The sequence below is a fragment of the Carica papaya genome, chromosome 1 (genome assembly GCF_054855325.1).
Source record: "Carica papaya isolate Zhongbai chromosome 1, ASM5485532v1, whole genome shotgun sequence".
In the NCBI taxonomy this organism is placed as follows: domain Eukaryota; kingdom Viridiplantae; phylum Streptophyta; class Magnoliopsida; order Brassicales; family Caricaceae; genus Carica; species Carica papaya.
This window is the reverse complement of record NC_142309.1, coordinates 14,277,934-14,304,555: the sequence shown is the minus strand read 5'-3', so window position 1 is coordinate 14,304,555 and position 26,622 is coordinate 14,277,934. Positions and strand designations below refer to the sequence as shown.

General features: G+C 45.7%; 2 non-coding genes and 42 pseudogenes across 2 annotated transcripts; all 44 read left to right on the top strand.

Annotated features, from left to right (window-relative positions):
* Window positions 1-166: 166 nt before the first annotated feature.
* LOC148269483 (5S ribosomal RNA) lies at window positions 167-284 on the top strand (annotated as a pseudogene).
* Window positions 285-845: 561 nt separating this feature from the next.
* On the top strand, window positions 846-964 carry LOC148269482 (5S ribosomal RNA; annotated as a pseudogene).
* A 674-nt stretch (window positions 965-1,638) lies between these two features.
* Window positions 1,639-1,757, top strand: LOC148269481 (5S ribosomal RNA). The gene has a single exon (XR_015814647.1). It is a non-coding gene; the product is annotated as a 5S ribosomal RNA (ribosomal RNA).
* A 559-nt stretch (window positions 1,758-2,316) lies between these two features.
* LOC148269480 (5S ribosomal RNA) lies at window positions 2,317-2,435 on the top strand (annotated as a pseudogene).
* A 203-nt stretch (window positions 2,436-2,638) lies between these two features.
* LOC148269479 (5S ribosomal RNA) lies at window positions 2,639-2,757 on the top strand (annotated as a pseudogene).
* Window positions 2,758-2,964: 207 nt separating this feature from the next.
* LOC148269478 (5S ribosomal RNA) lies at window positions 2,965-3,083 on the top strand (annotated as a pseudogene).
* Window positions 3,084-3,640: 557 nt separating this feature from the next.
* On the top strand, window positions 3,641-3,759 carry LOC148269477 (5S ribosomal RNA; annotated as a pseudogene).
* A 1,156-nt stretch (window positions 3,760-4,915) lies between these two features.
* Window positions 4,916-5,034, top strand: LOC148269476 (5S ribosomal RNA; annotated as a pseudogene).
* Window positions 5,035-6,539: 1,505 nt separating this feature from the next.
* LOC148269475 (5S ribosomal RNA) lies at window positions 6,540-6,658 on the top strand (annotated as a pseudogene).
* A 471-nt stretch (window positions 6,659-7,129) lies between these two features.
* On the top strand, window positions 7,130-7,248 carry LOC148269474 (5S ribosomal RNA; annotated as a pseudogene).
* A 206-nt stretch (window positions 7,249-7,454) lies between these two features.
* LOC148269473 (5S ribosomal RNA) lies at window positions 7,455-7,574 on the top strand (annotated as a pseudogene).
* Window positions 7,575-7,781: 207 nt separating this feature from the next.
* LOC148269472 (5S ribosomal RNA) lies at window positions 7,782-7,900 on the top strand (annotated as a pseudogene).
* A 561-nt stretch (window positions 7,901-8,461) lies between these two features.
* Window positions 8,462-8,580, top strand: LOC148269471 (5S ribosomal RNA; annotated as a pseudogene).
* Window positions 8,581-8,787: 207 nt separating this feature from the next.
* On the top strand, window positions 8,788-8,906 carry LOC148269470 (5S ribosomal RNA; annotated as a pseudogene).
* A 206-nt stretch (window positions 8,907-9,112) lies between these two features.
* Window positions 9,113-9,231, top strand: LOC148269469 (5S ribosomal RNA; annotated as a pseudogene).
* Window positions 9,232-9,795: 564 nt separating this feature from the next.
* On the top strand, window positions 9,796-9,914 carry LOC148269468 (5S ribosomal RNA; annotated as a pseudogene).
* Window positions 9,915-10,120: 206 nt separating this feature from the next.
* LOC148269467 (5S ribosomal RNA) lies at window positions 10,121-10,239 on the top strand (annotated as a pseudogene).
* Window positions 10,240-10,444: 205 nt separating this feature from the next.
* LOC148269466 (5S ribosomal RNA) lies at window positions 10,445-10,563 on the top strand (annotated as a pseudogene).
* Window positions 10,564-11,124: 561 nt separating this feature from the next.
* On the top strand, window positions 11,125-11,243 carry LOC148269465 (5S ribosomal RNA; annotated as a pseudogene).
* A 206-nt stretch (window positions 11,244-11,449) lies between these two features.
* LOC148269464 (5S ribosomal RNA) lies at window positions 11,450-11,568 on the top strand (annotated as a pseudogene).
* A 206-nt stretch (window positions 11,569-11,774) lies between these two features.
* Window positions 11,775-11,893, top strand: LOC148269463 (5S ribosomal RNA; annotated as a pseudogene).
* A 204-nt stretch (window positions 11,894-12,097) lies between these two features.
* Window positions 12,098-12,216, top strand: LOC148269462 (5S ribosomal RNA; annotated as a pseudogene).
* A 561-nt stretch (window positions 12,217-12,777) lies between these two features.
* Window positions 12,778-12,896, top strand: LOC148269461 (5S ribosomal RNA; annotated as a pseudogene).
* Window positions 12,897-13,456: 560 nt separating this feature from the next.
* Window positions 13,457-13,575, top strand: LOC148269460 (5S ribosomal RNA; annotated as a pseudogene).
* Window positions 13,576-14,133: 558 nt separating this feature from the next.
* On the top strand, window positions 14,134-14,250 carry LOC148269459 (5S ribosomal RNA; annotated as a pseudogene).
* A 558-nt stretch (window positions 14,251-14,808) lies between these two features.
* LOC148269458 (5S ribosomal RNA) lies at window positions 14,809-14,926 on the top strand (annotated as a pseudogene).
* Window positions 14,927-15,486: 560 nt separating this feature from the next.
* LOC148269457 (5S ribosomal RNA) lies at window positions 15,487-15,608 on the top strand (annotated as a pseudogene).
* Window positions 15,609-15,813: 205 nt separating this feature from the next.
* LOC148269456 (5S ribosomal RNA) lies at window positions 15,814-15,932 on the top strand. The gene has a single exon (XR_015816368.1). It is a non-coding gene; the product is annotated as a 5S ribosomal RNA (ribosomal RNA).
* A 206-nt stretch (window positions 15,933-16,138) lies between these two features.
* On the top strand, window positions 16,139-16,257 carry LOC148269455 (5S ribosomal RNA; annotated as a pseudogene).
* A 206-nt stretch (window positions 16,258-16,463) lies between these two features.
* LOC148269454 (5S ribosomal RNA) lies at window positions 16,464-16,582 on the top strand (annotated as a pseudogene).
* Window positions 16,583-18,468: 1,886 nt separating this feature from the next.
* On the top strand, window positions 18,469-18,587 carry LOC148269453 (5S ribosomal RNA; annotated as a pseudogene).
* Window positions 18,588-18,795: 208 nt separating this feature from the next.
* Window positions 18,796-18,914, top strand: LOC148269452 (5S ribosomal RNA; annotated as a pseudogene).
* Window positions 18,915-19,474: 560 nt separating this feature from the next.
* On the top strand, window positions 19,475-19,593 carry LOC148269451 (5S ribosomal RNA; annotated as a pseudogene).
* A 235-nt stretch (window positions 19,594-19,828) lies between these two features.
* Window positions 19,829-19,947, top strand: LOC148269450 (5S ribosomal RNA; annotated as a pseudogene).
* Window positions 19,948-21,184: 1,237 nt separating this feature from the next.
* LOC148269449 (5S ribosomal RNA) lies at window positions 21,185-21,303 on the top strand (annotated as a pseudogene).
* Window positions 21,304-21,510: 207 nt separating this feature from the next.
* LOC148269448 (5S ribosomal RNA) lies at window positions 21,511-21,629 on the top strand (annotated as a pseudogene).
* A 560-nt stretch (window positions 21,630-22,189) lies between these two features.
* Window positions 22,190-22,308, top strand: LOC148269447 (5S ribosomal RNA; annotated as a pseudogene).
* Window positions 22,309-22,513: 205 nt separating this feature from the next.
* Window positions 22,514-22,631, top strand: LOC148269446 (5S ribosomal RNA; annotated as a pseudogene).
* A 912-nt stretch (window positions 22,632-23,543) lies between these two features.
* On the top strand, window positions 23,544-23,662 carry LOC148269445 (5S ribosomal RNA; annotated as a pseudogene).
* A 206-nt stretch (window positions 23,663-23,868) lies between these two features.
* LOC148269444 (5S ribosomal RNA) lies at window positions 23,869-23,987 on the top strand (annotated as a pseudogene).
* A 1,122-nt stretch (window positions 23,988-25,109) lies between these two features.
* LOC148269443 (5S ribosomal RNA) lies at window positions 25,110-25,228 on the top strand (annotated as a pseudogene).
* A 206-nt stretch (window positions 25,229-25,434) lies between these two features.
* On the top strand, window positions 25,435-25,553 carry LOC148269442 (5S ribosomal RNA; annotated as a pseudogene).
* A 561-nt stretch (window positions 25,554-26,114) lies between these two features.
* Window positions 26,115-26,233, top strand: LOC148269441 (5S ribosomal RNA; annotated as a pseudogene).
* A 206-nt stretch (window positions 26,234-26,439) lies between these two features.
* LOC148269440 (5S ribosomal RNA) lies at window positions 26,440-26,558 on the top strand (annotated as a pseudogene).
* Window positions 26,559-26,622: the final 64 nt, after the last annotated feature.

Sequence of the window (26,622 nt, the reverse complement as noted above, 5' to 3'; positions counted from 1 at the left end):
AATTATGGTCCGCAGGTTTATTCGCAAATGTGAATCACGGCGCCGTGGCATTTTACTTGATATTTGAACAAGAACGGGAGGTGCAGTGCGCATGCACAAGGAAACAAATGACGGGAGGGGGAAGAAAGGAGAAGGAGTGTATGTATTTGCAGCACGAAATTTAACAGGATCTATCATACAAGCACTAATGCACCGGATCCCATTAGAACTCTGCAGTTAAGTGTGCTTGGGTGAGAGTAGTACTCGGATGGGTGACCTCCTGGGAAGTCCTCGTGTTGCAGCCATTATTTTTTAGATGAGTCATTCGACGTTACGCACGAATGAAATTATGAACCGCTGGTTCATTCGCAAAGATGAGTCACGGTGCTGGGATATTTTACTTGATATTAGAACGAGAAGGAGAGATGCAGAGTGCACGCACAAGGAAACAAATGACGGTAGGGGGGATGGAAGGAGAAAGAGTGTATGTATTTGCAACGCAGAACAAAACATGCAAGATCATACCAGAACTAATGCAACGGATTCTATCAGAACTCTCCAAGTTAAGGGTTCTTGGGCGAAAGTAGTACTACGAGGGGTGACCTCCTGCGAAGTCCTTATATTTCACCAATTTTCTTGGGAAGTTCTCGTGTTGCACCCATTTTTTTGCAGAGGATTCTTTCGACGTTGCGCGCGACTTGAATTATGGTCCGCAGGTTTATTCGCAAATTTGAGTCACGGCGCTGTGGCATTTTACTTGATATTTAAACGAGAACGGGAGGTGCAGTGCGCACGCACAAGGAAACAAATGACGGGAGGGGGAAGAAAGGAGAAGGAGTGTATGTATTTGCAGCGCGAAATTAAACAGGTGCGATCATACCAGCCCTAAAGCATCGGATCCCATCAGAACTCCGCAGTTAAGTGTGCTTGGGCGAGAGTAATACTCAGATGGTTGAACTCCTGGGAAGTCCTCGTGTTGCACCCATTTTTTTCGGATGGGTCATTCGACGTTACGCGCGAATGGAATTATGAACCGCTGGTTCATTCGCAAAGGTGAGTCACGGTGCTGGGGCATTTTACTTGATATTAGAACGAGAAGGAGAGATGCAGAGTGCACGCACAAGGAAACAATTGACGGGAGGGGGGATGGAAGGAGAAAGAGTGTATGTATTTGCAGCGCAGAATTAAATATGAGTGATCATACCAGCACTAATGCAACCGATTTTATAAGAACTTCACAAGTTAAGGGTGCTTGGGCGAGAGTAGTACTAGGTTGGGTGAGCTCCTACGAAGTCCTTATATTTCACCCATTTTCTTGGGAAGTTCTCATGTTGCACCCATTTTTTTTTTTCAGATGGGTCGTTCAACGTTACTCGCGACTGGAACTATGGTCCGCTGGTTTATACGCAAATGTGAATCACGGCACCGTGGCATTTTACTTGATATTTGATCGAGAATGGGAGGTGCAGCACGCACGCTCAAGGAAACAAATGAAGGGGGGGGGGAAGAAAGGAAAAAGAGTATATGTATTTGCAGCGCGAAATGAAACAGGTGCGATCATACCAGCACTAATGCACCGGATCTGAACTCCGAAGTTAAGTGTGCTTGGGTGAGAGTAATACTCGAATGAGTGAATGTATTTGCAGCGTGAAATTAATCAGGTGCGAACATACCAGCACTAATGCACCGGATCCCATCAGAACTCCGCAGTTAAGTGTGCTTGGGCGAGAGTAGTACTCGGATGGGTGACCTCCTAGGAAGTCCTCGTGTTGCACCCATTTTTTTCTGATGGGTCGTTCAACGTTACGCGCGAATGGAATTATGAACCGCTGGTTCATTCGCAAAGTTGAGTCACAGTTTCGGGGCATTTTACTTGATATTAGAACGAGAAGGTGAGATGCACAGCGCACGCACAATGAAACAAATTACGGGAGGGAGGATGGAAGGAGAAAGAGTGTATGTATTTGCAGCGCAGAATGAAACATGAGCGATCATACCTGCATTAATGCAACGAATTCTATCAGAACTCCGCGGTTAAGGATGCTTGGGCGAGCGTAGTACTAGGATGGGTGACCTCTTGCGAAGTCCTTATATTTCACCCATTTTATTTGGAAGTCCTCGTGTTGCACCCATTTTTTTGCAGATGATTCTTTCGACGTTACGCGCGACTTGAATTATGGTGCGCAGGTTTATTCACAAATGTGAGTCACGGCGCAGTGGCATTTTACTTGATATTAGAACGAGAACAGGAGGTGCAGTGCCCACGCACTAGGAAACAAATGACGGGAGGGGGAAGAAAGGAGAAGGAGTGTATGTATTTTCAGCGCGAAATAAAACAAGTGCGATCATATCAGCACTAATGCACCGTATCCCATCAGAACTCCGCAGTTAAGTGCGCTTGGGCGAGAGTAGTACTCGGATTGGTGACCTCCTGTGAAGTACTCGTGTCGCACAAATTTTTTTTCAGATGGGTCGTTCGATGTTACGTGCGACTGGAACTATGGTCTGCTAGTTTATATGCTAATGTGAGTCAAGAAGCAGGGGCATTTTAATCGATATTAGAACGAGAAGGAGAGGTGCAGTTTGAACTCACAAGGAAACAAATAATGGGAGGGGGGAGGGAAGGAGGAGTGTATGTATTTTCAGCACGAAATGAAACAGGTGCGATCATACCAGCACAAATGCACCGGATCCCATCAGAACTCCGCAGCTAAGTGTGCTTTGGCGAAAGTAGTACAAGAATGGGTTACCTCCTGGGAAGTTCTCGTGTTGCACCCATTTTTTTTTTCAGATGGGCCGTTTGACGTTACGCGCGACTAAAACTATGGTCCGCTAGTTTATACGCAGATGTGAGTCAAGAAGCAGGGGCATTTTAATTTATATTAGAACGAGAAGGAGAGGTGAAGTGTTAAAGCAATAGCAAACAAATGACAGGAGGGGGATGAAAGGAGAAGGAGTGTTTGTAATTGCAGCGCGAAATGAAACAGGTGCGATCATACCAGCACTAATGCACAGGTTCCCATAAGAACTCCGCAGTTAAGTGTGCTTCGGCGAGAGTAGTACTCGGATGGGTTACCACCTGGGAAGTCCTCGTGTTGCACCCATTTTTTTTCCGATGGATCGTTTGACGTTACGCGCGAATGGAATTATGAACAGCTGGTTCATTCGCAAAGGTGAGTCACGGTGCCGGGACATTTTACTTGATATTAGAACGAGAAGGAGAGATGCAGAGTGCACGCACAAGGAACCAAATGACGGGAGGGGGGATGGAAGGAGAAAGAGTGTATGTATTTGCAGCACAGAATGAAACATGAGCGATCATACCAGCACTAATGCAACGGATTCTATCAGAACTCCGCAGTTGAGGGTGCTTGGGCGAGAGTAGTACTAGGATGGGTGACCTCCTGCGAAGTCCATATATTTTACCCATTTCTTGGGAAGTCCTCGTGTTGCACCCATTTTTTTGCAGTTGATTATTTCGACGTTACGCGACTTGATATATGGTCCGCAGGTTTATTCACAAATGTGAGTCACAGCACCATAGCATTTTACTTGATATTAAAACGAGAACAGGAGGTGGAGTGCGCACGTACAAGGAAACAAATGACGAGAGGGGGAAGAAAGGAGAAGGAGTGTTTGTATTTGCAGCGCAAAATTAAACTGGTGCGATCATACCAGCACTAATGCACTGGATCCCATCAGAATTTCGCAGTTAAGTGTGCTTGGGTGAGAGTAGTACTCGGATGGGTGACCTCCTTGGAAGTCCTCGTGTCGCACCTATTTTTTCTCAGACGGGTCGTTCGACGTTACGCGCGACTGGAACTATGGTCCGCTTGTTTATACACAAATGTGAGTCAAGAAGCAAGGGCTTTTTAATCGATATTAGAATGAGAAGGAGAGGTGCAGTGTGAACGCACAAGAAAATAAATGATGGAGGGGGGTGGGAAGGAGAAGGAGTGTATGTATTTTCAGCACGAAATGAAAGAGGTGCGATCATACCAGCCCAAAGGAACCGGATCCCATCAGAACTCTACAGTTAAGTGTGCTTTGGCGAAAGTAGTACAAGGATGGGTTACCTCCTCGGAAGTTCTCGTGATGCACTCTTTTTTTTTTTCAGATGGATCGTTCGATGTTACGCGCGACTGGAACTATAGTCCGCTGGTTTATACCCAAATGTGAGTCAAGACGGAGGAGCATTTTAATTGATATTAGAACGAGAAGGAGAGGTGAAGTGTGAATGCACTAGGAAACAAATGACGGGAGGGGCAAGAAAGGAAAAGGAGTGTTTGTATTTGCAGCGCGAAATGAAATAGGTGCGATCATACGAGCACTAATGCACCGGATATGAACTCCGCAGTTAAGTGTGCTTGGGCGAGAGTAGTACTCGGATGGGTCGTTCGATGTTATGCGCTAATGGAATTATGAACCGCTGGTTCATTCGCAAAGGTGAGTCACGGTGCCGGGACATTTTACTTGATATTAGAATGAGAAGGAAAGATGCAGAGTGCACGCACAAGGAAATAAATGACGGGAGGGGGGATAGAAGGACAAAGAGTGTATGTATTTGCAGCGCATAATGAAACATGAGTGATCATACCAGCACTAATGCAACGGATTCTATCAGAACTCTGCAAGTTAAGGGTGCTTGGGCGAGAGTAGTACTAGGTTGGGTGAGCTCCTGCGAAGTACTTATATTTCACCCATTTTCTTGGGAAGTCCTCGTGTTGCACCTATTTTTTTGCAGATGATTCTTTCGACGTTACGCGCGACTTGAATTATGGTCCGCAGTTTATTCGCAAATGTGAGTCACGGCGACGTGGCATTTTACTTGATATTAGAACGAGAACAGAAGGTGCAGTGCGCACGCACAAGGAAACAAATGACGGGAGGGGAAGAAAGGAGAAGGAGTTTATGTATTTGCAGTGCGAAATTAAACAGGTGTAATTATACCAGCACTAATGCACCGGATCCCATCAGAACTCCGCAATTAGCTGTGCTTGGACAAGAGTAGTACTCGGATGGGTGACCTCCTGAGAAGTCCTCGTGTCGCACCAATTTTTTTCAAACGGGTTCTTCGACGTTACACGCGACTGGAACTATGGTCCGCTGGTTCATTCGCAAAGGTGAGTCAAGAAGCAGGGACATTTTAATCGATATTAGAACGAGAAAGAGAGGTGCAGTGTGAACGCATAAGGAAACAAATGATGGGAGGGGAGAGGAAAGGAGAACGAGTGTATGTATTTTTAGCACGAAATGAAACAGGTGCGATCATACTAGCACTAATGCAACGAATTCTATCAGAACTCCGAAGTTAAGGGTTCTTTGGCAAAAGTAGTACAAGGATGGATTACCTGCTGGGAAGTTCTCGTGTTGCACCCATTTTTTTTTTTCAGATGGGTCGTTCGACGTTACTCGCGACTGGAACTATGGTCTGCTGGTTTATACGCAAATGTGAGTCAAGACGCAGGGGCATTTTAATTGATATTAGAACGAGAAGGAGAGGTGAAGTGTGAACGCACCAGGAAAAAAATGACGGGAGGGGGAAGAAAGGAGAAGGAGTGTATGTATTTACATCGCGAAATGAAACAGGTGCGATCAAACCAGATCTAATGCACCGAATTCAATCAGAACTCCGCAGTTAAGTGTGCTTGGGCGAGAGTAGTACTCGGATGTGTGACCTCCTCGGAAGTCCTCGTGTTGCACCCATTTTTTTTCGGATGGGTCGTTCGACATTTCGCGCGATTGGAATTATGAACCGCTGGTTCATTCGCAAAGGTGAGTCACGGTGCCGGGAAATTTTACTTGATATTAGAACGAGAAGGAGAGATGCAGAGTGCACAAATAAGGAAACAAATGACAGGAGGGGGGATGGAAGGAGAAAGAGTGTATGTATTTGCAGCGCAGGATGAAACATGAGTGATCATACTAGAACAAATGCAACGGATTCTATCAAAACTCCGCAGGTAAGCGTGCTTGGGCGAGAGTAGTACTAGGATGGGTGACCTCCTGCGAAGTCTTTATATTTTACCCATTTTCTTGGGAAGTCTTCGTGTTGCACCCATTTTTTTGCAGATGATTCTTTCGACGTTACGCGCGATGTGAGTCACAGCGCCGTGGCATTTTACTTGATATTAGAATGAGAACAGGAGGTGCAGTGCGCACGCAAAAGAAAACAAATGACGGGAGGGGGAAGAAAGGAGAAGAAGTGTATGTATTTGCAGCGTAAAATTAAACAGGTGCGATCATACAAGTAGTAATGCACCGGATCCCATCAGAACTCCACATTTAAGTGTGCTTGGGTGAGAGTAGTACTCGGATGGATGACCTCCTGGGAAGTAATCGTGTCGCACCAATTTTTTTTTCAGACTGGTCGTTCAACGTTACGCGCAACTGCAACTATGGTCCGCTGGTTTATACGCAAATGTGAGTCAAGAAGAAGGGGTATTTTAATCGATATTAGAACGAGAATGAGATGTGCAGTGTGAACGCACAAAGAAACAAATGATGGGAGGGGGGAGGGAAGGAGAAGGAGTGTATGTATTTTTAGCACAAAATGAAACATGTGCGATCGTACCTGCACAAATTCAACTGATCCTATCAGAACTCTGTAGTTAAGTGTGCTTTGGCGAGAGTAGTACTCAGATGGGTGACCTCCTGGGAAGTCTTCGTGTTGCACCCATTTTTTTTCGGATGGGTCATTCGACATTACACGCTAATGGAATTATGAAGCGCTGGTTCATTCGCAAAGGTGAGTCACGGTGCCGGGGCATTTTACTTGATATTAGAAGGAGAAAGAGTGTATGTATTTGCAGCACAAAATGAAACATGAGAGATCATACCGGCAGTAATGCAACGGATTGGGCGAGAGTAGTTCTAGGATGGGTGACCTCCTGCGAAGTCCTTATATTTCACCCATTTTCTTGGGATGTACTCGTGTTGTACCCATTTTTTTGCAGATGATTCTTTCGACGTTATGCGCGACTTGAATTATGGTCCGCATGTTTATTCGCAAATGTGAGTCACGACGTCGTTGCATTTTACTTGATATAAGAACGAGAACGAGAGGTGCAGTGCGCACGCACAAGGAAACAAATGACGGGAGGGGGGAGAAAAGAGAAGGAGTTTATGTATTTGCAGCGCGAAAATAAACAAGTGCGATCATACCAGCACTAATGCACTGGATCCCATCAGAACTCCGTAGTTAAGTATGCTTGGGCGAGAGTAGTACTCGGATGGGTGACCTCCTGGGAAGTCCTCGTGTCGCACCAATTTTTTTTCAGACGGGTAGTTCGACGTTACGCACGACTGGAACTATGGTCCACTGGTTTATATGCAAATGTGATTCAAGAAGCAGGAGCATTTTAATCGATATTAGAACGAGAATGAGAGGTGTAGTGTGAACGCACAAGGAAACAAATTATGGGAGGGGGGAGGGAAGGAGAAGGAGTGTATGTATTTTCAGCACAAAATGAAACTGGTGCGATCATACCAGCACAAATGCACCGGATCCCATTAGAACTTCGCAGTTAAGTGTTCTTTGGCGAAAGTAGTACAAAGGATGGGTTACCTCCTGGGAAGTTCTCGTGTTTCACCTATTTTTTTTTTCAGATGGGTCATTCGACGTGACGCGCAACTGGAACTATGGTCCGCTGGTTTATACGCAAATGTGAGTCAAGACGCAGGGACATTTTAATTGATATTAGAACGAGAAGGAGAGGTGAAGTGTGAACGCACCAGGAAACAAATGACGGGAGGAGGAAGAAAGGAGAATAAGTGTATGTATTTGCAGCGCGAAATGAAACAGGTGCGATCATACCAGCATTAATGCACCGGATCCCATCAGAACTACGCAGTTAAGTGTGCTTGGACGAGAGTAGTACTAGTATGGGTGACCTCCTGGGAAGTCCTCGTGTTGCACCTATTTTTTTTTCGAATGGGTCATTGGACGTTACGCGCGAATGGAATTTTGAACCGCTGGTTCATTCGCAAAGGTGAGTCACGGTGTCGGGGCATTTAACTTGATATTAGAACGAGAAGGAGAGATGCAGAGTGGACGCACAAGAAAACAAATGACGGGAGGGGGAATGGAAGGAGAAAGAGTGTATGTATTTGCAGCTCATAATTAAACATTAGCGATCATACCAGTACTAGTGGAACAGATTCTATCAGAACTCCGCAAGTAAGGATGCTTGGGCGAGAGTAGTACTAGGATGGGTTACCTCCTGCGAAGTTCTTGTATTTCACCCATTTTCTTGGAAAGTCCTCGTCTTGCACCCATTTATTTGCAAATGATTCTTTCGTAGTTACGCACGACTTGAATTATTGTCCGCAGGTTTATTCGCAAATGTGAGTCACGGCGCCGTGGCATTTTACTTGATATTAGAACGAGAACGGAAGGTACAGTGCGCACGCACAAGGAAACAAATGACGAGAGGGGATAAAAAGGAGAAGAAGTGTATGTATTTGCAGTGCAAAATTAAATAGGTGCGATCATACCAGCATTAATGCACCGTATCCCATCAGAACTCCGCAGTTAAGTGTGCTTGGGAGAGAGTAGTACTCGGATGGGTGACTTCCTGGGAAGTCCTCGTGTCGCACCAATTTTTTTTTCAGACGGGTCGTTCGACGTTACGCGCGACTGGAACTATGGTCATCTGGTTTATACGCAAATGTGAGTCAAGAATCAGGGGAATTTTAATCGATATTAGAACGAGAAGGAGAGGTGCAGTGTGAACGCACAAGGAAACAAATGATGGGAGGGGGGAGGGAAGGAGAAGGAGTGTATGTATTTTCAACATGAAATTAAACAGGTGCGATCATACAAGCACAAATGCACTGAATCCCATCAGAACTCTGCAGTTAAGTGTGCTTTGGCAAAAGCAGTACAAGGATGGGTTACCTCCTGGGAAGTTCTCGTGTTGCACCCATTTTTCTTTCAGATGGGCCGTTCGACGTTACGCGCGACTTTAATTATGGTCTGCAGATTTATTCGCAAATGTGAGTCGCGGCGCCGTGGCATTTTATTTGATATTTGAATGAGATCGAGAGGTGCAGTGCGCACGCACAAGGAAACAAATCACGGGAGGGGGAAGAAAGAAGAAGGAGTGTACGTATTTGCAGCGCGAAATTAAACAGGTGTGATCATCCCAGCACTAATGCACCGTACCCCATCAGAACTCCAAAGTTAAGTGTGCTTGGGTGAGAGTTGTACTCGGATGGGTGACCTCTTGGGAAGTCCTCGTGTTGCACCAATTTTTTTTTCGGATGGGTCGTTCGACGTTACGCGCGAATGGAATTATGAACCGCTGGTTCATTCGCAAAGGTGAGTCACGGTGCCGGGGCATTTTACTTGATATTAGAACGAGAAGGAGAGATGCAGACAGCACGCACAAGGAAACAAATGACGGGAGGGGGGATGGAACGAGAAAGAGTGTATGTATTTACAGCGCAGAATAAAACATGAGCGATCATACCACCACTAATGCAACGGATTCTATCAGAACTCCACAAGTTAAGGGTGCTTGGGTGAGAGCAGTACTAGGATGGGTGACCTCCTGCGAAGTTCTTATATTTCACCCATTTTCTTGGGAAGTCCTCGTGTTGCACCCATTTTTTTTGCAGATGATTCTTTCGACGTTGCGCGCGAGTTGAATTATGGTTCGCAGGTTTATTCGAAATTTGTGAGTCATAGCGCCGTGGCATTTTACTTGATATTTGAACGAGAACGGGATGTGCAGTGCGCACGCACAAGGAAACAAATGATGGGAGATGGAAGAAAGGAGAAGGAATGTATGTATTTGAAGCGCGAAATTAAACAGGTGCGATCATACCAACACTAATGCACCGGATCCCATCAGAACTCCGCAGTTATGTGTGCTTGGGCGAGAGTAGTACTCGGATGGGTGACCTCTTTGGAAGTCCTCATGTAGCACCAATTTTTTTTCAAACCGGTCAGTCAATGTTACGCGCGACTAGAACTACGGTCCGCTGGTTTATACGCAAATGTGAGTCAAGAAGCAGGGGCATGTTAATCGATATTAGAAAGAGAAGGAGAGGTGCAGTGTGAACGCACGAGGAAACAAAAGACGGGAGGGGGGAGGGAAGGAGAAGGAGTGTATGCATTTTCAGCACAAAATGAAATAGGTGCAATCATACCAGCACAAATGCACCTAATCCCATCTGAACTCTGCAGTTAAGTGTTCTTTGGCGAAAATAGTACAACGATGGGTTACCTCCTGGGAAGTTCTCGTGTTGCACCCATTTTTTTTTCAGATGGGTCGTTCGATGTTACGCGCGACTTGAACTATGGTTCGAGGTTTATACGCAAATGTGAGTCAAGACACAAGAGCATTTTAATTGACATTAGAACGAGAAGGAGAGGTGAAGTATGAACGCACTAGGAAATAAATGATGGGAGGGGGAAGAAAGGAGAAGGAGTGTATGTATTTGCATTGCGAAATGAAATAGGTGTGATAATACCAGCACTAATGCACCGGATCCCATCAGAACTCCGCAGTAAAGTGTGTTTGGGCGAGAGTAGTACTCGGATGGGTGACCTCCTGGGATGTCCTTGTGTTGCACCCATTTTTTTTCGAATTGGTCGTTCGACGTTACGCGTGAATGGAATTATAAATTGCTAGTTCATTCGCAAAGGTGAGTCATGGTGCCGCGGCATATTATTTGATATTAAAACAAGAAGGAGAGATGCAGAGTGGATGCACAAGGAAACAAATGACGGGAGGAGTGATGGAAGGAGAAAGAGTGTATGTATTTGCAGCGCAGAATGAAACATGAGCAATCATACCAGCATTAAAGTAACGTATTCTATCAGAACTCCGCAAGTTAAGGGTGCTTGGGCGAGAGTAGTACTAGGATGGGTGACCTCCTGCGAAGTCCTTATATTTCACCCATTTTCTTGGAAAGTCCTCGTGTTGCACCCATTTTTTTACAGATGATTCTTTCGATGTTACGTGCGACTTGAATTATGGTCCGCAGGTTTATTCGCAAATGTGAGTCACGGCACCGTGGCATTTTACTTGATATTTGAATGAGAAAGGGAGGTGTTGTGCGCACGCACAAGGAACCAAATGACGGGAAGGGGAAGAAAGGAGAAGGAGTGTATGTATTTGCAGCGCGAAATTAAACAGGTGCGATCATACCAGCACTAATGCACCGGATCCCATCTGAACTCCGCAGTTAAGTGTGCTTGGATGAGAGTAGTACTCGAATGGGTGACCTCCTGGGAAGTCCTCGTGTCGCATTAATTTTTTTGCAGACGGGTCGTTCGATGTTACGCGCGACTGGAACTATGGTCCGCTGGTTTATACGCAAATGTGAGTCAAGAAGCAGGGGCATTTTAATCGATATTAGAAGGAGAATGAGAGGTGCAGTGTGAACGCACAAGGAAACAAATGATGGGAGGGGAGAGGAAAGGAGAAGGAGTGTATGTATTTTCAGCACGAAATTAAACAGTTGCGATCATACCAGCACTAATACACCGAATCCCATCAGAACTCCGCAGTTAAGTGTGCTTGGGCTAGAGTAATACTTGGATGGGTGACCACTTGGGAAGTTCTCGTGTCGCACTAATCTTTTTTCAAACGGGTCGTTCGACGTTACGCGCGACTGGAACTATGGTCTGCTGGTTAATACGCAAATGTGAGTCAAGAAGCAGGGGCATTTTAATCGATATTAGAACGAGAAGGAGAGGTGTAGTGTGAACGCACAAGGAGATAAATGATGGGAGGAGAGAGGAAAGGAGAAGGAGTGTATGTATTTTCCGCATGAAATGAAACAAGTGCGATCACACCAGCACAAATGCAGCGGATCCCATTTGAACTCCGAAGTTAATTGTGCTTTGGCGAAAGTAGTACAAGGATGGGTTACCCCCTGGGAAGTTCTCATGTTGCACCCATTTTTTTTTTCAGATGGATCGTTCGACGTTACGCGCGACTGGAACTATGGTCCGCTGGTTTATACGCAAATATGTGTCATGACGCATGAGCATTTTATTTGATATTAGAACGAGAAGGAGAGGTGAAGTGTGATGGCATCAGGAAACAAATGACGGGAAGGGGAAGAAAGGAGGAGTGTATGTGTTTGCAGCGCGAAATGAAACAGGGGCGATCATACCTGCACAAATGCACCGGATCCCATCAGAACTCTGCAGTCAAGTGTGCTTGGGCGAGAGTAGTACTCGGATGGGTGACCTCCTGGGAAGTCCTCGTGTTGCACCCATTTTTTTTCGGATGGGTCGTTCGACGTTACGCGCGAATGGAATTATAAACTGCTAGTTCATTCGCAAAGGTGAGTCACGGTGCCTGGGCATTTTACTTGATATTAGAACGAGAAGGAGAGATGCAGTGTGGAGGCACAAGGAAATAAATGACGGGTGAGGGGATGGAAGGAGAAAGAGTGTATGTATTTACAGCGCAGAATGAAACATGACCGATCATACCAGCACTAATGCAAAGGATTCTATCAGAACTCCGCAAGTTAAGGGTGCTTGGGAGAGAGTAGTACTAGGATCGGTGACCTCCGACGAAGTCCTTATATTTCACCCATTTTCTTGGGAAGTCCTCGTGTTGCATCCATTTTTTTTCAGATGATTCTTTCGACGTTACGCACTACTTGAATTATGGTCCGCAGGTATATTCGCAAATGTGAATCATGGCACCGTGGCATTTTACTTGATATTTGAACGAGAATGGGAGGTGCAGTGCACACGCACAAGGAAACAAATGATGGGAGGGGGAAGAAAGGAGAAGGAGTGAATGTATTTGCAGCGCAAAAGTAATCAGGTGCGATCATACCAGCACTAATGCATCGGATCCCTTCAGAACTCCGCAGTCAAGTGTGCTTGGGCGAGAGTAATACTCGGATGGGTGACCTCCTGCGAAGTCCTCATGTTGCACCCATTTTTTTTGGATAGGTCGTTCGACGTTACGCGCGAATAGAATTATGAACCACTGGTTCATTCGTAAAGGTGAGTCACGGTGCCGAAGCATTTTACTTGATATTAGAACGAGAAGGAGAGATGCAGAGTGCACGCACAAAGAAACAAATGACGGGAGGGGGGATGGAAGGAGAAAGAGTGTATGTATTTACAGCGTAGAATGAAACATGAGCGATCATACCAGCACTAATGCAACGGATTCTATCAGAACTCCGCAAGTTAAGGGTACTTGGGCGAGAGTAGTACTAGGATGGGTGACCTCCTGCGAATTCTTTATATTTCACCCATTTTCTTGGGAAGTCCTCGTGTTGCACCCATTTTTTTGTAGATGATTGTTTCGACGTTACGCACGACTCGAATTATAGTCCGCAGAATTATTTGCAAATGTGAGTCACAGCGCCATGGCATTTAACTTGATATTTGAACGAGAACGTGATGTGCAGTGCGCAAGCACAAGGAAACAAATGACGGGAGGGGGAAGAAAGGAGAAGGAGTGTATGTATTTGCAGCGCGAAATTAAACAAGTGCGATCATACCAGCACTAATGCACCGGATCCCATCAGAACTCCGTAGTTAAGGGAGCTTGGGCGAGAGTAGTACTAGGATGGGTGACCTCCTGCGAAGTCCTCGTGTTGCACCCATTTTTTTTCGGATGAGTCGTTCGACGTTGCGCGCGAATGCAATTATGAACCGTTGGTTCTTTCGTACAGGTGAGTCATGTTGCCGAGGCATTTTACTTGATATTAGAACGAGAAGGAGAGATGCAGAGTGCACACACAACGAAACAAATGACGGGAGGGGGGATGGAAGGAGAAAGAGTGTATGTATTTGCAGCGCAAAATGAAACATGAGCGATCATACTAGCACTAATGCAACGGATTCTATCAGAACTCTGCAAGTTTAAGGTGCTTGGGCGAGAGTAGTACTAGGATGGGTGAGCTCCTGCGAAGTCCTTATATTTCTCCCATTTTCTTGAGAAGTCCTCGTGTTACACCCATTTTTTTGCAAATGATTCTTTTGACGTTACGCGTAACTTAAATTATGGTCTGCAGGTTTATTCGCAAATGTGAGTCACGGCGCCATGGCATTTTACTTGATATTTGAACGAGAACGGGAGGTGCAGTGCGCATGCACAAGAAAACAAATGACGGAAGGGGGAAGAAAGGAGGAGTGTATGTATTTGCAGCGCGAAATGAAACAGGTGCGATCATACCAGCACAATGCACCGGATCCCATCAGAACTCCGCAGTTAAGTGTGCTGGGCGAGAGTAGTACTAGGATGGGTGACCTCCTGCGAAGTCCTCGTGTTGCACCCATTTTTTTTCGGATGAGTCGTTCGACGTTGCACGCGAATGCAATTATGAACCGCTGGTTTTTTCGCAAAGGTGAGTCATGGTGCCGAGACATTTTACTTGATATTAGAACGAGATGGAGATATGCAGAGTGTACGCACAACGAAACAAATGACGGGAGGGGGGATGGAAGGAGAAAGAGTGTATGTATTTGCAGCGCAAAATGAAACATGAGAGATCATACTAGCACTAATGCAACGGATTCTATCAGAACTCTGCAAGTTTAAGGTGCTTGGGCGAGAGTAGTACTAGGATGGGTGAGCTCCTGCGAAGTCCTTATATTTCTCCCATTTTCTTGAGAAGTCCTCGTGTTACACCCATTTTTTTGCAAATGATTCTTTTGACATTACGCGTAACTTAAATTATGGTCTGCAGGTTTATTCGCAAATGTGAGTCACGACGCCATGGCATTTTACTTGATATTTGAACGAGAACGGGAGGTGCAGTGCGCACGCACAAGAAAACAAATGACGGAAGGGGGAAGAAAGGAGGAGTGTATGTATTTGCAGCGCGAAATGAAACAGGTGCGATCATACCAGCACTAATGCACCGGATCCCATCAGAACTCCGCAGTTAAGTGTGCTGGGCGAAAGTAGTACTAGGATGGGTGACCTCCTGCGAAGTCCTCGTGTTGCACCCATTTTTTTTCGGATGAGTCGTTCGACGTTGCACGCGAATGCAATTATGAACCGCTGGTTTTTTCGCAAAGGTGAGTCATGGTGCCAGCGCATTTTACTTGATATTAGAACGAGAAGGAGAGATGAAGAGTGCATGCACAAGGAAACAAATGACGGGAGGTGGGATGGAAAGAGAATGAGTGTATGTATTTGCAGCGCAGAATGAAACATGAGCGATCATACCAGCACTAATGTAACGGATTCTATCAGAACTCCGCAGGTAAGGGTGCTTGGGCAAGAGTAGTACTAGGATGGGTTACCTCCTGCGAAATCATTGTATTTCACCCATTTTCTTGGGAAGTCCTCGTGTTGCACCCATTTTTTTACAGATGATTCTTTCGACGTTACGCGCGACTTGAATTAAGGTCCGCAGGTTTATTCCCAAATGTGAGTCACGGCGCCGTGGCATTTTACTTGATATTTGAACGAGAACGGGAGGTGCAGTGCGCACGCATAAGGAAACAAATGACTGGAGGGGGAAGAAAGGAGAAGGAGTGTATGTATTTGCAGCGCGAAATTAATCTGGTGCGATCATACCAGCACTAATGCACCGGATCCCATCAGAACTCTGCAGTTAAGTAGTGTGCTTGGGCGATAATAGTACTCGGATGGGTGACCTCCTGGGAAGTCCTTGTGTCGCACCAATTTTTTTTAAGATGGGTCGTTCGAAGTTACGCGCGACTGCAAATTTAGTCCGCTGGTTTATACACAAATTTGAGTCAAGAAGCAGGGGCATTTTAATCGATATTAGAACGAGAACGGGAGGTGCAGTGCGCATGCACAAGGAAACAATTGACGGGAGGGGGAAGATAGGAGAAGAAGTGCATGTATTTGCAGTGTGAAATTAAACTGGTGCGATCATACCAGCACTAATGCACCAAATCCCATCAGAACTCTGTAGTTAAGTGTGCTTGGACGAGAGTAGTACTCGGATGGGTGACCTCCTGGGAAGTCCTCGTGTCGCACCAATTCTTTTTCAGACAGATCGTTCGAAGTTACGCACGACTGGAACTATGGTCCGCTGGTTTATACGCAAATTTGAGTCAAGAAGCAGGAGCATTTTAATCAATATTAGAACGAGGAGGAGAGGTGCAGTGTGAACGCACAAGGAAACAAATTATGGGAGGGGGGAGGGAAGGAGATGGAGTGTATGTATTTTCCGCACGAAATGAAACAGGTACGATCATACCAGTGCAAATGCACCGGATCCCATCAGAACTCCGCAGTTAAATGTGCTTTGGCAAAAGCAGTACAAGGATGGGTTACCTCCTGGGAAGTTCTCGTGTTGCACCCATTTTTTTTTCAGATGGGTCGTTCGACGTTACGCGCGACTGGAACTATGGTCCGCTGGTTTATATGCAAATGTGAGTCAAGACGCATGGGCATTTTAATTGATATTAGAACGTGAAAGAGAGGTGAAGTGTGAACGCACCAGGAAACAAATGACGGGAAGGGGAAGAGAGGAGAAGGAGTGTATGTATTTGCAGCGCGAATTGAAATAGGTGCAATCATACCAGCAGTAACACTGGATCCCATCAGAACTCCGCAGTTAAGTGTGCTTGGGAGAGAGAGTAGTACTCGGATGGGTGGCCTCCTGGGAAGTCCTCGTGTTGCACCCTTTTTTTTTCGGATGGATCGATCGACGTTACGCGCAAATGGAATTATGAATCGCTGGTTCATTTGCAAAAGTGAGTCACGGTGCCGGGGTATTTTACTTCATATTAGAACGAGAAGGATAGATGTAGAGTGCACGCACAAGGAAACAAATGACGGGAGGGGGGATGGAGGGAGAAAGAGTGCATGTATTTGCAGCGCAGAATGAAACACGAGCGATCATACCAGCACTAATGCAACAGATTCTATCAGAACTCCACATGTTAAGGGTGCTTGGGCGAGAGTAGTACTAGGATGGGTGACCTCTTGCGAAGTCCACATATTTCACTCATTTTCTTCGGAAGTTCTCGTGTTGCACCCATTTTCTTTTTCAGATGGGTCGTTCGACGTTATTATGAACCGCTGGTTCTTTTGCAAAGGTGAGTCATGGTACCAGGGCATTTTACTTGTTATTATAACGAGAATGAGAGATGCAGGGTGCACGCACAAGGAAACAAATGACGGGAAAGGGGATGGAAGGAGAAATAGTGTATGTATTTGCAGCGCAGAATGAAACATGAGCAATCATACCAGCACTAATGCAATGGATTCTATCAGAACTCTGCAAGTTAAGGGTGCTTGGGCGAAAGTAGTACTAGGATGGGTGACCTCCTGCGAAGTCCTTATATTTCACCCATTTTCTTGGGAAGTTCTTGTGTTGCACTCATTTTCTTTTTCAGATGGGTCGTTCGACGTTACGCGCGAATGTAATTATGAACCGCTGGTTCATTCAAAAAGGTTAGTCACGGTGCCGGGGCATTTTCCTTGATATTAGAACGAGAAAGAGAGATGCAGAGTGCACGTACAAGGAAATAAATGACGGGAGGGGGGATGGAAAGAGAAAGAGTGTATGTATTTGCAGCGCAGAATGAAACATGAGTGATCATACGAGCACTAATGCAATGGATTCTATCAGAACTCTGCACCAAGTGTGCTTGGGCGAGAGTAGCACTTGGATGGGTGACCTCCTGGGAAGTCCTCGTGTTGCACTTATTTTTTTTCGGATGGGTCGTTCGATGTTACGCTCGAATGGAATGATGAACCGTTGGTTCATCCGCAAAGGTGAGTCACGGTGCCGTGGCATTTTACTTGATATTAGAACGAGAAAGAGAGATGCATAGTGCACGCACAAAGAAACAAATGACGGGAAGAGGGATGGAAGGAGAAAGAGTGTATGTATTTGCAGCGCAGAATGAAACATGAGCGATCATACCAGCACTAATGCAACGGATTCTATCAGAACTCCGCAAGTTAAGGGTGCTTGGGCGAGAGTAGTACTAGGATGGGTGACCGCCTGCGAAGTCCTTATATTTCACCAATTTTCTTGGGAAGTCCTCGTGTTGCACCCATTTTTTTGTAAATGATTCTTTCGACGTTACGCGCGACTTGAATTATGGTCCGCTGGTTTATTCGCAAATGTGAGTCACGGCGCCGTGGCATTTTACTTGATATTTGAACGAGAACGGGAGGTGCAATGCGCACGCACATGGAAACAAATGACGGGAGGGGGAAGAAAGGAGAATGAGTGTATGTATTTGCAGCGCGAAATTAAACGGGTGCGATCATACCAGCACTAATGCACCGGATCCCATCAGAACTCCGCATTAAGTGTTCTTGGACGATAGTAGTACTCGGATGGGTGACCTCCTGGGCAGTTATCATTTGTTCAACGTTACGCGCGATTGGAACTATGGTCCGCTGGTTTATATGCAAATATGAGTCAAGAAGCAGGGGAATTTTAATCGATATTAGAACGAGAAGGAGAGGTACAGTGTGAACGCACAAGGAAACAAATTATGGGAGGGGGGAGGGAATGAGAAGGAGTGTATGTATTTTCAGCACGAAATGAAATAGGTGCGATCATACCAGCACAAATGCACTGGATCCCATCAGAACTCCGCAGTTAAGTGTGCTTTGGTGAAAGTAGTACAAGGATGGGTTACCTCCTGGGAAGTTCTCGTGTTGCACCCATTTTTTTTTTTCAGATGGGTCGTTCGACGTTACGCGTGACTAGAACTATGGTCCGCTGAATTATACGCAAATGTGAGTCAAGACGCAGGGGCATTTGAATTGATATTAGAACGAGAGGGAGAGGTGAAGTGTGGACGCACCAGGAAACAAATGACGAGAGGGGGAAGAAAGGAGAAAAAGTGTATGTATTTGCAACGCGAAATGAAACAGGTGCGATCATACCAGCACTAATGCACCGGATCCCATCAGAACTCCACAGTTAAGTTTGCTTGGGCGAGAGTAGTACTCGGATGGGTGACCTCCTGGGAAGTCCTCCTGTTGCATCCATTTTTTTTCGGATGGGTTGTTCGACGTTACGCGCGAAAGGAATTATGAACCGCTTGTTTATTCGCAAAGGTGAGTCACGATGCCGAGGCATTTTACTTGATATTAGAACGAGAATGAGAGATGCAGAGTGCACGCACAAGGAAACAAATGACGCGAGGGGGGATGGAAGGAGAAAGAGTGTATGTATTTGCAGCGCAGAATGAAACTTGAGCTATCATACCAGCACTAATGCAACGGATTCTATCAGAACTCTGCAGTTAAGGGTGCTTGGACGAGAGTAGTACTAGGATGGGTGACCTCCTGCGAAGTCCTTATATTTCACCCATTTTCTTGGGAAGTCCTCGTGTTGCACCCATTTTTTTATAGACGATTCTTTCGACGTTACGCACGACATGAATTATGGTCTTCAGGTTTATTCGCAAATGTGAGACACGGTACCGTGGCATTTTACTTGATATTAGCACGAGAACGGGAGGTGCAGTGCGCACGCACAAGGAAACAAATGATGGGAGGGGGAAGAAAGGAGAAGGAGTGTATCTATTTGCAGTGCGAAGTTAAACAGGTGCGATCATACCAGCACTAATACACCGGATCCCATCAGAACTCCGAAGTTAAGGGTTCTTGGGCGAGAGTAGTACTAGGATGGGTGACCTCCTGCGAAGTCCTTATATTTCACCCATTTTCTTAGCAAGTCCTCGTGTTGCACCTATTTTTTTGCAGATGATTCTTTCGACGTTATGCGCGACATGAATTATGGTCTTCATGTTTATTCGCAAATGTGAGACACGGTACCGTTGCATTTTACTTGATATTAGCACGAGAACGGGAGGTGATGTGCGCACGCACAAGGAAACAAATGGTGGGAGGGGGAAGAAAGGAGAAGGAGTGTATCTCTTTGCAGCGCGAAATTAAACAGGTGCGATCATACCAGCACTAATGCACCGGATCCCATCAGAACTCCGAAGTTAAGGGTTTTTGGGCGAGAGTAGTACTAGGATGGGTGACCTCCTGCGAAGTCCTTATATTTTACCCATTTTCTTGGGAAGTCCTCGTGTTGCACTCATTTTTTTTCAGATGATTCTTTCGACGTTATGTGCGACTTGAATTATGTCCGTAGGTTTATTCACAAATATAAGTCACGGCGCCGTGGCATTTTACTTGATATTAGAACGAGAGCAAGAGGTGCAGTGCGCACGCACAAGGAAAAAAATGACGGGTGGGGGAAGAAAGGAGAATGAGTGTATGTATTTGCAGCGCAAAATTAAACAAGTGCGATCATAGTAGCACTAATGCACCGTATCCCATCAGAACTCCGCAGTTAAGTGTTCTTGGGCGATAGTATAACTCGGATGTGCGACCTCCTGGGAAGTCCTCGTGTTACACCCATTTTTTTTCGGATTGGTCGTTCTACGTTACGCGCGAAAGGAATTATGAACCGTTGGTTCATTTGCAAAGGTGAGTCACTGTACCGGGGCATTTTACTTGATATTAGAACGAGAAGAAGAGATGCAGGGTGCACGCACAAGGAAACAAATGACAGGAGCGGGGATGGAAGGAGAAAGAGTGTATGTATTTGCAACGCCGAATGAAACATGAGCGATCATACCAGCACTAATGCAACGGATTCTATCAGAACTCTGCAGTTAAGGGTGCTTGGGCGAGGGTATTACTAGGATGGATGACCTCCTGCGAAGTCCTTATATTTCACCCATTATACTTGGAAGTCCTCGTGTTGCACCCATTTTTTTGCAGATGATTCTTTCGATGTTACGCGCGACTTGAATTGTGATCCGCAGGTTTATTTGCAAATGTAAGTCACGGCGTCGTGGCATTTTACTTGATATTAGAACTAGAACGGGAGGTGCAGTGTGCACGCACAAGGAAACAAATGACGGGGGGGGAAGAAAGGAGATGGAGTGTATGTATTTGCAGCGCGAAATTAAACAGATGCGATCATACCAGCACTAATGCACTAGATCCCATAAGAAACTATGTAGTTATGTGTGCTTGGGTGAGAGTAGTACTCGGATGGGTGACGTCCTGGGAAGTCCTCGTGTCGCACCAATTTTTTTCAGACGGGTCGTTCGACGTTACGCGCGATTGGAGCTATGGTCCGCTGGTTTATACACAAATGTGAGTCAAGAAGCAGATGCATTTTAATCGATATTAGAACGAGAATGAGAGGTGCAGGGTGAACGCACAAGGAAACAAATGATGGGAAGGGTGAGGGAAGGAGAAATAGTGTACGTATTTTCAGCGCAAAATAAAACAGGTGCGATCATACGAGCATAAATGCACCGGATCCCATCAGTACTCCATAATTAAGTGTGCTTTGGTGAAAGTAGTACAAGGATGGGTTACCTCCATGGAATTTCTCGTGTTGCACCCATTTTTTTTTTCAAATGGGCCGTTCGACGTTACGCACGACTGGAACTATGGTCCGCTGGTTTATACGCAAATGTGAGTCAAGACGCAGGGGCATTTTAATTGATATTAGAAGGAGAAGGAGAGGTGAAGTGCGAACGCACCAGGAAACAAATGACGGGAGGGGGAAGAAAGGACAAGGAGTGTATGTATTTGCAGCGCGAAATTAAACAGGTGCGATCATACCAGCACTAATGCACCGGATCCCATCAGCACTCCACACTTAAGTGTCCTTGGGCAAGAGTAGTACTCGGATGGGTGACCTCCTGGGATGTCCTCGTGTTGCACCCGTATATTTTCGGAGGGGTCGTTCGACGTTACGCGCGAAAGGAATTATGATCCGCTATTTCATTCACAGAGGTGAGTCACGGTGCTGGGGCATTTTACTTTATATTAGAACGAGAAAGAGAGATGCAGAGTGCTAGCACAAGGAAACAAATGACGGGAGGGGGGATGAAAGGAGAAAGAGTGTGTGTATTTGCAGGGCAAAATGAAACATGAGCGATCATACCAGCACTAATGCAACGGATTCTATCAGAACTCCGCAGTTAAGGGTGCTTGGGCGAGAGTAGTACTAGTATGGGTGACCTCTTGCAAAGTCCTTATATTTCACCCATTTTCTTGGGAAGTCCTCGTGTTGAACCCATTTTTTTGCAGATGATTCTTTCGACGTTACGCGCGACTTGAATTATGGTCCGTAGGTTTATTCGCAAATGTGAGTCACGGCGCCGTGGAATTTTACTTCATATATTAAGGAGAAGGGGAGGTGCAGTACGCACACACAAGGAAACAAATGACAGGAGGGGGAAGAAAGGAGAAGGAGTGTATGTATTTGCAGCACGAAATTAAATAGGTTCAATCATACCAGCACTAATGCACCGGATCCCATCAGAACTCCGCAGTTAAGTGTGCTTGGTTGAGAGTAGTACTCGGATGGGTGACCTCCTAGGAAGTCCTCGTGTCGCACTAATTTTTTTTCAGATGGGTCGTTCGACGTTACGCGCGACTGGAACTATTGTCCGCTAGTTTATACACAAATGTGAGTCAAGAAACAGGGGCATTTTAATCGATATTAGAACGAGAAGGAGAGGTGAAGTGTGAATGCACCATGAAACAAATGACGGGAGGGGGAAGAAAGGAGAAGGAGTGTATGTATTAGCAGCACAAAATGAAACAGTTGCGATCATACCAGCACTAATGCACCGTATCCCATCAGAGCTCTGCAGTTAAGTGTGCTTGGGCAAGAGTAGTTCTCGAATGGGTGACCTCCTGGGAAGTCCTTGTGTTCATTTTTTTCGGATGGGTCGTTCGACGTTTCACGGGAATGGAATTATGAACCGCTGGTTCATTCGCAAAAATGAGTCACGGTGCCGGGGCATTTTACTTGATATTAGAACGAGAAGGAGAGATGCAGAGTGCACGCACAAGGAGACAAATGACGGAAGGGAGGATGGAGGGAGAAAGAGTGTATGTATTTGCAGCACATAATGAAACATGAGCGATCATACCAGCACTAATGCAACGGATTCTATCAAAACTCCGGAAGTTATGGCTGCTTGGGTGAGAGTAGTACTTGGATGGGTGAGCTCTTGCGAAGTCCTTATATTTCACCCATTTTCTTAGGAAGTCCTCCTGTTGCACCCATTTTTTTGCTGATGATTCTTTCGACGTTACGCGCGACTTGAATTATGGTCTGTAGGTTTATTCGCAAGTGTGAGTCACGGCGCCGTGGCATTTTACTTGATATTAGAATGAGAAGGAGAGATGCAGAGTGCACGCACAAGGAGACAAATGACGGGAGGGGGGATGGAGGGAGAAAGAGTGTATGTATTTGCAGCACATAATGAAACATGAGCGATCATACCAGAACTAATGCAACGGATTCTATCAAAACTCCGGAAGTTATGGCTGCTTGGGTGAGAGTAGTACTTGGATGGGTGAGCTCCTGCGAAGTCCTTATATTTCACCCATTTTCTTGCGATGTCCTCCTGTTGCACCCATTTTTTTGCTGATGATTCTTTCGACGTTACGCGCGACTTGAATTATGGTCTGCAAGTTCATTCGCAAGTGTGAGTCACGGCGCCGTGGCATTTTACTCGATATTATAGCGAGAACGGGAGGTGCAGTGCGCACGCACAAAGAAACAAATGACGGGAGGGGGAAGAAAGGAGAAGGAGTTTATGTATTTGCAGCGCAAAATTAAATAGGTGCGATCATACCAGCATTAATGCACCGGATCCCATCAGAACTCTGCAGTTAAGTGTGCTTAGGCGAGAGTATTACTCGAATGGGTGACCTCCTGGGAAATCCTCGTGTTGCACCAATTTTTTTTCAGAAGGGTCGTTCGACATTATGCGCGACTGGAACTATAGTCCGCTGCTTTATACGCAAATGTGAGTCTAGAAGCAGGGGCATTTTTATCGATATTAGAATGAGAAGGAGAGGTGCAGTGTGAACGCACAAGGAAACAAATGATGGGAGGGGGGAGGGAAGGAGAAGGAGTGTATGTATTTTCAGCACGAAATGAAACAGGTGCGATCATACCAGCACAAATGCACCGGATCCCATGAGAACTCCGCAGTTAAGTGTGCTTTGGCGAAAGTAGTATAAGGATGGGCTACCTCATTGGAAGTTCTCATGTTGCACCCATTTTTTTTTTCAGATGGGTCGTCCGACGTTACGCGCGATTGGAACTATGGTCTGCTAGTTTATACGCAAATGTGATTCAAGACGCAGGGGTATTTTAATTGATATTAGAAGGAGAAGGAGAGGTGAAGTGTGAACGCACCAGGAAACAAATGACGGGATGGGGAAGAAAGGAGAAGGAGTGTATGTATTTGTAGCGTGAAATGAAACATGTGCGATTATACCAGCATAAATGCACCGGATACTTTTAGAACTCCGCAGTTAAATGTGCTTTGGCGAAAGTAGTACAATGATGGATTATCTCTTGGGTAGTTCTCGTGTTGCACCCATTTTTTTTTCAGATAGGTCGTTCGACGTCACGCACGACTGGAACTATGGTCCGCTGGTTTATACGCAAATGTGAGTCAAGACGCAAAGGCATTTTACTTGATATTAGAACGAGAAGGAGAGGTGAAGTGTGAATGCACCAGGAAACAAATGACGAGAGGGGGGATGGAAAGAGAAAGAGTGTATGTATTTGCAGCGCAGAATGAAACATGAGAGATCATACTAGCACTAATGCAACGAATTCTATCAGAACTCCGCAGTTAAGGGTGCTTGGGCGAGAGTAGTACTAGGATGGGTGACCTCCTGCGAAGTCCTTATATTTCACCCATTTTTTTGCAGATGATTCTTTCGACGTTACGGGCGACTTGAATTATAGTCCGCATGTTTATTCGCAAATGTGAGTCACGGCGCCGTGGCATTTTACTCGATATTTGAACGAGAACAAGTGGTGCAGTACGGACGCACAATGAAACAAATGACGGGAGGGGGAAGAAAGGCGAAGGAGTGTATCTATTTGCAGCGCAAAATTAAATAGGTTCGATCATACCAGCACTAATGCACCGGATCTTGGGAAGTCCTCGTGTCACACAAATTTTTTTTTAGATGGTTCGTTCGACGTTACGCGCGACTGGAATTTTGGTCTGCTGGTTTAAATGCAAATGTGAGTCAAGAAGCAGGGGCATTTTAATAGATATTAGAACAAGAAGGAGAGGTGCAGTTTGAACACACAAGGAAACAAATGATGGGAGGGGGGAGGGAAGGAGAAGGAGTGTATTTATTTTCAGCACCAAATGAAACAGGTGCGAACATACCAGCACAAATGCACCAGACTCCATCAGAACTCTGCAGTTAAGTGTGCTTTGGTGAAAGTAGTACAAGGATGGGTTACCTCCTGGGAAGTTCTCGTGTTGCACCCATTTTTTTTTCAGATGGGTCATTCGATGTTATGCGCGACTAGAACTATGGAGCGCTGGTTTATACGCAAATGTGAGTCAACACACAGGGGCATTTTAATTGATATTAGAACTAGAAGGAGAGATGAAGTGTGAACGCACCAGGAAACAAATGACGGGAGGGGGAAGAAAGGAGAAGCAGTGTATGTATTTGCAGCGCGAAGTGAAACAGGTGCGATCATACCAGCACTAATGCACCGGCTCCCATCAGAACTGCGAAGTTAAGTGTGCTTGGGCGAGAGTAGTACTCAGATGGGTGTCCTCGTGGGAAGTCCTCGTGTTGCATCCATTTTTTTTCGGATGGGTCGTTCAACGTTACGCGCGAATGGAATTATGATTCGCTGGTTTATTTACAAATGTGAGTCACGGTGCTGGGGCATTTTACTTGATATTAGAACGAGAAGGAGAGATGCAGAGTGCACGCACAAGGAAACAAATGACGGGAGGGGGGATGGAAGAAGAAAGAGTGTATGTATTTGTAGCGTAGAATGAAACATTAGCGATCATACCAGAAGTAATGCAACGGATTCTATCAGAACTCCGCAAGTTAAGGGTGCTTGGGCGAGAGTAGTACTAAGATGGGTGACCTCCTGCGAAGTCCTTATATTTCACCAATTTTCTTGGGAAGTCCTCGATTTGCACCCAATTTTTTGCAAATGATTCTTTCGACGTTATGCGTGACTTTAATTATGGCCCGCAGGTTTATTCGCAAATCTGAATCACGGCGCCGTGGCATTTTAGTTGATATTTGAACGAGAACGGGAGGTGCAGTGCGCACGCACAAGGAAACAAATGACGGGAGGGGGAAGAAAGGAGAAGGTGTGTATGTATTTGTAGCGCGAAATTAAACAGATGTGATCATACCAGTGCTAACGCACTGGTTCCCATCAGAACTCCGCAGTTAAGTGTGCTTGGGCGAGAGTAGTACTCGTATGGGTGACCTCCTAGGAAGTCCTCGTGTCACACAAATTTTTTTTCAGATGGGTCGTTCGACGTTACGCGCGACTAAAACTATGGTCCGCTGGTTAATACGCAAATGTGAGTCAAGAAGCAGGGGCATTTTAATCGATATTAGAACGAGAAGGAGAGGTGCAGTGTCAACACACAAGGAAACAAATGATGGGAGGGGGGAGGGAAGGAGAAGGAGTGTATGTGTTTTCAGCACCAAATGAAACAGGTGCGATCATAGAAGCACAAATGCACCGGATCCTATCAGAACTCCACAGTTAAGTGTGCTTTGGTGAAAGTAGTACAAGGATGGGTTACCTCCTGGGAAGTTCTCGTGTTGCACCCGTTTATTTTTACAGATGGGTCATTCGATGTTACTCGCGACTTGAACTATGGTCCGCTGGTTTATA